General features: G+C 33.1%; 1 pseudogene; it reads right to left on the bottom strand.

Annotated features, from left to right (window-relative positions):
• Positions 1-1,264: 1,264 nt before the first annotated feature.
• On the bottom strand, positions 1,265-3,020 carry LOC114311609 (G-type lectin S-receptor-like serine/threonine-protein kinase At1g11410; annotated as a pseudogene).
• Positions 3,021-7,814: the final 4,794 nt, after the last annotated feature.

Raw genomic sequence — 7,814 nt, 5'->3', positions numbered from 1 at the left:
TTATTTCTTTTTAACTATTTTTTCAATAAAAATTAAATATTTTTAATTAAATATTTTAATAATATCTTAACAATTTAGAGATAAATAATTTTTTTACATATGAATTAATAAGTAGGACAAATTGCTAGAGAAAAAAATTAATCGGTTTGTTTTAACTTAAAAAAAGAAAAGAGAAAAAAAATTTAAATAATAAACGCATTAATTAAATTTGATAAATTTTTCTTTGTTTATATACTGTGAAATAAGTCTTATATTAATTATTGGGGTCTTATATTATACTATTAGGGTGTTATGTTAAAATATTCATGAGTCTTTAATAATATATATGCAGAACCTCAGAGGAGGTGACTGAAAAATTTCATTTAAATAGTTTATTGGTCAATTTGATAGTTTTCATCTCTTCTTGCTCAATTCAAAGGGGTAATATGGTTATTTTAGATAGCCAAGTAACGTCGTTTGTGCTAAATTAATAGAATGGGGAAATTTTGATATTGTCAGCAAAAGTAGGAGAAGTTTTTGTAATTATTGAAACTACAAAAGAGGTCTCTATATTTGTTAAAAACTTCAGGAGAGGTGAGTATAGTTTATTCCAAAAAAATTATTTTATATTTTTTTTAAAAAAATAAATTAAATTTCTATAAAAATTGGTCGTAGTGGTAAAAGTGGTGCCATTTAGATGGGCTTATATGAGTCCCCATGTCCAGCCCATGTAAACTTAATCTCATGTGAGTTAACATTGAGTAACCCAGTTAAGTCCATCTATTGATTTTGGCGGATTAATATGGGTTTTAAATGGATGTAAACTTAATTTTAAGTGACTTGACATTGAGCGACATTTATTGATTTGGGCAAATTAATATGAATTTTAAATATGTATAATTGGATGGATTCATAAGTTTGAGTTAAGTTTGTTACCTCTAATTCCCCTCCCCCAACTTTTCCCCTTCTCCTCTCCCCATCACCCACCCACCCACCTACCTACCTAACCAACCAAAATCACTACTCAAATCTAAAATCCAAACAAAACCTTAAAGGAAGTAAAATAACAATGACTTGACAATCAATAATAATTTGTTCTAGTGATCACTGTTAATATTATCTATGGCCTCCAAGAGAAAATAAAATGGTGTAACTATTGAAAAAATTACAATTACTCTGAAAAACTGATGATAGCATGCATAAGTTAGATACATTTAATTATGCTGCAAGAGGAAGCAAGAATATTGTGTATTAAGTGCAAAATATTAGTGTATAGTGAGAGCATTCATTGAGCTTGAATCGTAGTAAGGGTAAGATTATTTATAGATGGAGCTCCACCACTTGCTGAAGACCAGTATGGACCGCCAGGTCTGTTAAAGATGAATGCCGGTTGTTTAGGAGGAGGCAAGGTCATTTCGTTACACAACATGAAAGCAACATCTGACATAGTTGGCCGATCAATGGTAGATTCTTGCACGCACAAGAGACCGATGTGAACGCATCTCAGAACTTCTTGACTTGAGCATGACTCGGCTAATGATGAATCAACTATATCTAGGGCTTTTTCTTCTCCCCATAAGTTCCAAACCTAAAACAATGTATAACATCATCTTTGGGTAATTAATCAAGCAACAATTTTCTAGGTAATGGAAAATCCTCCATTCTATTTCAGCTATAGGATTTTCCATTAATAATATATTAATTTACTTACATGTCCAATTAAATTCACAAAATTGTCTTGATTATAACTGTTGTTCTTTCTGCCGCTAATGATCTCCAATAATAAAACTCCAAAGCTAAAAATATATGATTTTATTGAAAATAGCCCGTCCATTGCATACTCTGGTGACATATAACCACTACATTTACAACATCAAACAATAATTAGAATTTAATGCCTTTCTTGCACATTTGTCTCTCTCTACACATGAATGTATAAGTGATACTTACTATGTTCCAACCACCCTATTTGTGTTAGCTTCAATCTAGTCCGCTCCAAATATTTTAGCTATACCAAAGTCTGATATTTTAGGGTTCATTGAAGCGTCGAGTAAAACATTACTTGCTTTTAGATCCCTATGGATTATTCTTAGTCTAGAGTCTTGGTGAAGGTATACCATCCCACGAGCGATTCCCAAAATGATCTCGAAGCGCTTTCCCCACTCTAGAGATGAGCCTTTTGTTTTATCTAGACCAAAGTTCAAAGTAAATTCTATCAACAGATCGAAGGTACTCCTATATTTTTACATAAATTTCAGTGATAATAAACAAATGAACTCAAATCAAAAAAATTAAGCATACCAAAGATGAAAGAGTCTAAGCTTTTGTTTGGCAGGTATTCATAGATCAACATTTTCTCATCTTGTTGAATGCAACATCCCAATAGTCTCACTAGATTTCTATGTTGGAGTTTAGCAATAAGTGTAACTTCATTCTTGAATTCCTTTACCCCTTGACCCGAATTTTTTGCTAGCCTTTTGACTGCTATTTCTTGTCCATTATGTAACCGACCCTGAAATCAATACACAATTAAGTTATTTACTCTCCAAATACAAATAAATCATAATTTGGAGATAATTTTAATCTTCGAAGGGTGTCTTGCCTTATACACTGTTCCAAAGCCACCTTGACCGAGCTTGTTCGAGGAAGAAAAATTGTCAGTGGCGGCAACAATGGTGGTTAGATCAAAAAGTGGTAATTCGGCATTTGTTCCACTTTCATCCAATTGATTTCCTGTTTGGGTGGTTTTAAATGATGTTGAACGGTTGGGACTAAATAACAAGTTGTTTTGTCGTCTTTTTGCTGTCACACAACTCAATTAAAATCTTATCAAAATTCAAAATTCAAATATAGTTTTAAATCACTGACATCATATTTGACGATCACATATGATTTTTCATGCTACAATATTTGAAAACGAATAATGATGGAAGATTAATGTTGTTTTTATTACCTTTTTTCTTCCTTATCACCAGCCAAGAAAGTAACCAGATTACAAAAAACAAAGCTCCAACAGAGGACACTACAATTGCCACCACCATGCCCTTCTTGGCATGAGATTGTTGTGACTTCAAATATAGGGTTGAAAAGAGGATAAAATAGCCACTCCATTTATTAATTTATTGTAAATAAAAAGCTAATAATTTATGCTTGATTTTTTCTTATTTGTTCTTTTATTTATGCTACAAAAATAAAGAATAGAGAAAGAGAAAATGCTTTCATAGCAAAAATAAGTTCAAGTTTGCATGTTTCTGAAAATTTGGAATATATAGCACATTAAGTTCATTGAATAAGCAATGATGAACATAATAATATGTTTATTATCTTTTTGTCAACATAATATTAGTCTAATGAGTTTAACCACTCATGTATATATCCAATGTAGTATTGACGATTAGATTGACATATCGAATAATAATATAAGATGATAAAAATAGATGATCATTATAGCATTACTCTACAACTAGTGTTTCAACCCCATGGCATGGTATCTACCTCCCCTTATGTGATCTTTACAATAAAATATAATTAAAAAAAAAAAGAAGAAAGAAAACAAATAATATTCGGTTTCTCACTGGTTGAAGAGAAGGCTAATCTTGTACATTTGAGCTCTTGGTGTCTTCAACATGTTCCATTTTAGTAATTTGAGTTATTCATTTTGTAAGTTTTTTTAAGTGTACACCATTCATAATAAAATAAAATAAAAAACTTGATCTAATAATCGCAGATATATGATTTCATGGATTTATCTTTCAAAGAAAAAAAAAATTAAAAAATAGACAAGAAGCGTGCTTTTGTAATAAATTGCTCATTTCAAAGACAAATCTGATAAACTTATTGAGTTACGATCATTAAAGTGGGGACTACAAAACTTTACTCTGTATGACAATTTGAGGATAAATTTGATTTTTCCTCTTTTTTTTATTTTTCATTTTTTTATTTTTTTTTATAGATAATCTATAAGTAGCATCCAATAAAACAAATAGTATCAAAACAGAACTCGTAATGAATTTCATTAAGGCAACCGGACGAGTTTGAAAAATTTTAAACTAAGGCTAAACAATAGGATGGTTTATGAACAAGCATGTTAGGGTTAAAAATGAGTAAATCTACAAACACATAATTAAATTAAAGATTAAAAAAATATATTAAAATTTTAGAGGAAACTAAGAGCATTAGCAATGGACTTGTTAAGGGTTGTATTAGTAAAAAAAAGTTTACTTTTCTCCACAATAGAGTTGTTAGTGCAATAACTAATTGTTCAATGCTAAAGTGCAGGTCAATTGCGGTCTTTTTCATATATTTATGTTTGAAAAATGATTTGCAAAGCAAAATGCTTATATGTTATTCGTAAAAAATATGGGAATAATAGTTAATGATATTTTTTACACATCACTTTTGTTATTAATGATAGTTTTTTAAATTACGAGAATAACTCTGAGTGTTTTTATTTGAAATAAAAAGTTCACAAAACTATAAAATTATGTATATTATTTTGTTTGTATATCATTACTCATTCATGTATTTTATTTTTTATTTTTTTCTTATTATTGAAAAATTTACTTTTTAACGGATGCTTAAAGGTCTTACTAATATAGCGCCATAATTCTTATGTAGACTTCCAATTATTTGGACTTCTACCAACTAATTTGAAAATTTACAAAACCCTACTTAATAACCAAAATTAATCACAACCCCCATAATTCTTTCGTAGACGAATACTCAATTTTTCTTATATATTTTATTTTGACCTCATAGCACGGTGCTATCACAGCACTCTTCTAGAATCCTGAAAGAGAAAGGAGAGAGGCGAGTGGTATTAGGTGTGTGAAAAAAGAAGAAAGAGAAAGAGAGGAGAAGATAAAGAAAGCGATAGAAAAAGGAGTAGGACCACAATACAAATTTTATTTTTTTTGGGTAAATTACACTCACCTCCCCTGAGGTTTGGAAAAAATACGAGTAGATATACTTTTTTTTTTTTTGATCAACAACAAAGATCCCTTTATTGATGATGGAAACCTTACAAGAAGAAAGAAACATCAACAAAAGAGAGGAAAAATGCAAGCCATCACATGGCATCACCAAACCAAAACCCTGTTGGTGAGGAACCAACAGAGATAGCCACTTACAGAAGCATACACACAGCAGAATTCACAGCAGCAGATTAGCCCACAGCAGCATACAGAGATTAGCCAAGAGCAGCATACAACTACAAGCATATCCAAAATAAGCATGGATACAGAGTGACAGATTAGCACACAGCATCACACACACAGCAGGTTCATAGCAGCAGTCATCAAATTAACACACAGTAGTATACACATAGCAGCTCCACAGATTAGTAGATTATATACGCCGATTATATCAAACCATACACCCCAAAACCAGTCCAGAATCCAAACTCAGCAGGCTATAAGTTGAACAGAAACCATGGCCTTCCTCAAATGCATTCCTTAACCTGAGCCAAATTGATGGTTAAATCCAAGACAGAGTACTTGATCTTTTTTACAGCAACTTTAACCCATAAAGCAAATCTAATCTTTATCAGCTCACCTAACTCAAATACAAATGGTTGCACTCCACTGAACAAACATTCATTCCTTAACTTCCAGATGGACCAAAGTATAATACATGGCAAGGCTCTCCACAATCTCCTAGCTAATCTCTTATACTTCCATCCTATCCACCAATGAAACAATCCATCAATATTCCTTGGCACCACCCATATACACCCCCACCAAATCATTACATCAGACCACACCTGCCATGAGAATGGACAGTGAAGTAAAACATGCATAGCAGATTCATTCTCAACTTTGCAAAAAACACATAGCACAGGAGCCTTATTGTTCAGCACACCTATATGTTTTAAGAAGACCCCTGTTTTCACTCTATTCCTCCAGACCAACCACCCAAAAAATTGAACTTTGGGAGGAATGTCATTATTCCACACAAACTTACAAAGCTGGAGAGAAGAGCCCAAGAGGGAATCACTATACCGATAAATATTTGAGGCCTTAAACTTGTCACCAACAGATCCATTCCAAACAGGGCAGTCTTCCTCATTCAGTCTTATAGGAGGGGTCACCAAAAGCACTTCTGCCACCCTGTTTGCCTCAACCTTTTCCCAATCATATAATGGCCTACGGAAGCAAAAGTTCCATTCCCCGGAGCTAAATTTCCTTTCAAAAAAGTAGGACAGTGAGCCATCTTTTACTGTTGACAAACTAAATAATCTAGGAAATTCATCTTTAAGACAACTACCACCAAGCCACTTATCATACCAGAATTTGATTCTACTCCCATTACCCGTCTTTATCTGAAATTTCTCCACAAAGAACTCCACAAGAGGTTGATTCAGACTAGCAACAGCAAGAACATCACCCCAGATTCTAGAAACTCTAGCTGATGAGTTTATAGGTGGGAGCCATTGACCCTCCTCAATCATATACTTGCTGCATACCATTCTTCTCCAAAGAACATTTACTTCACTTTCAAATCTCCACCACCATTTAAGGAATAAGCTTGCATTGGCATCCTTAATTCTTCTAATTCCCAACCCTCCTTGGTTCAGACTTTTAGTAACTTCAGTCCATTTCACCAAATGAACCTTACTCTTCAAATCATTCCCACCCCAAAGGAAAGAAGCTTCAAGCCTTTCAATCTCTCTAACCACACCACAAGGCATTCTAAACAGAGACAGGTAATAAGTCGGAAGGTTAGATAAAACGGACTTAATCAACGTTAATCTACCTGCAAAGGAAAGTAGCCTTGTCTTCCACCCAGTCAACCTAGTCTTTATGGTATCCAAAACTGGCTTCCAAGTAGATTTCCTCCCTGGATTCGCTCCCAACGGCAAACCCAAGAATTTAAACGGTAGTCCTTGTACCTTACAATTCAAGATATCAGCATAAGACACCAATCTTTCCTCCTCCACTCCAACTCTACATACCACACTCTTATGGAAATTTATCCTCATGCCAGAAAGGATTTCAAAGCATCTTAGTATCCGCTTTATGAACACTATTTGATCCAAATCTGCCTCACAAAAAATTATTGAATCATCCGCAAATTGGAGATGTGAAATCACTACCTTATTAACACCAACTTTTACCCCTTTGATAATACCTTCCTCGAAAGCTCTGTTCATTAGAATATTCAACCCTTCAGCCACTATATTAAACAGGAAAGAAGATAGGGAATCACCTTGTCTGAGGCCTCGTTGAGGTGAAAATTCCTCTATAGGTGAGCCATTCTCTAGAACCGACAACTTTGTTGTACTGATACACTCCTTCATCCATGAAACCCACTTAGAGCCAAATCCAAAGTTATGAAGCATCAAAGCCAAGAACTCCCAATTAACAGAATCATAAGCTTTCTCAAAATCAAGTTTAATAATCACGCCATTTTTTCTTGACATAACTATACTTTTGACATAACTATAAATTGTTTTAAGTCACTTTAGCTTTATTAACATGGAGGTTAATATAATTATGTCAAAAATATCAGGCTATTCGTATTTTTTTCAAACCTCAGGAGAGGTGAGTGTAATTTACCCCCCAAAAATAAAAATTGTGTTGTGGTCCTACTTCTTTTTCTATCGCTTTCTTTATCTTCTCCTCTCTTTCTCTTTCTTTTTTTTTCACACACCTACTACCACTCGCCTCTCTCCTTTGTCTTTCAAGATTCAGGAAGAGCGTTGTGATAGCACCGTCCTATGAGCTCAAAATAAAATATTAAAAAAAAAAAAGAGTATTCATCTACAAAAGAATTAGGAGGATTGTGATTAATTTTGGTTATTAAGTAGGGTTTTGAAAATTTTCAAATTAGTTGGT

The sequence above is a fragment of the Camellia sinensis genome, chromosome 9 (genome assembly GCF_055761805.1).
Source record: "Camellia sinensis isolate YWXY chromosome 9, ASM5576180v1, whole genome shotgun sequence".
Lineage (NCBI taxonomy): Eukaryota > Viridiplantae > Streptophyta > Magnoliopsida > Ericales > Theaceae > Camellia > Camellia sinensis.
The sequence above is the reverse complement of the archived record's forward strand: the minus strand, read 5'-3'. Positions and strand labels throughout refer to the sequence as shown.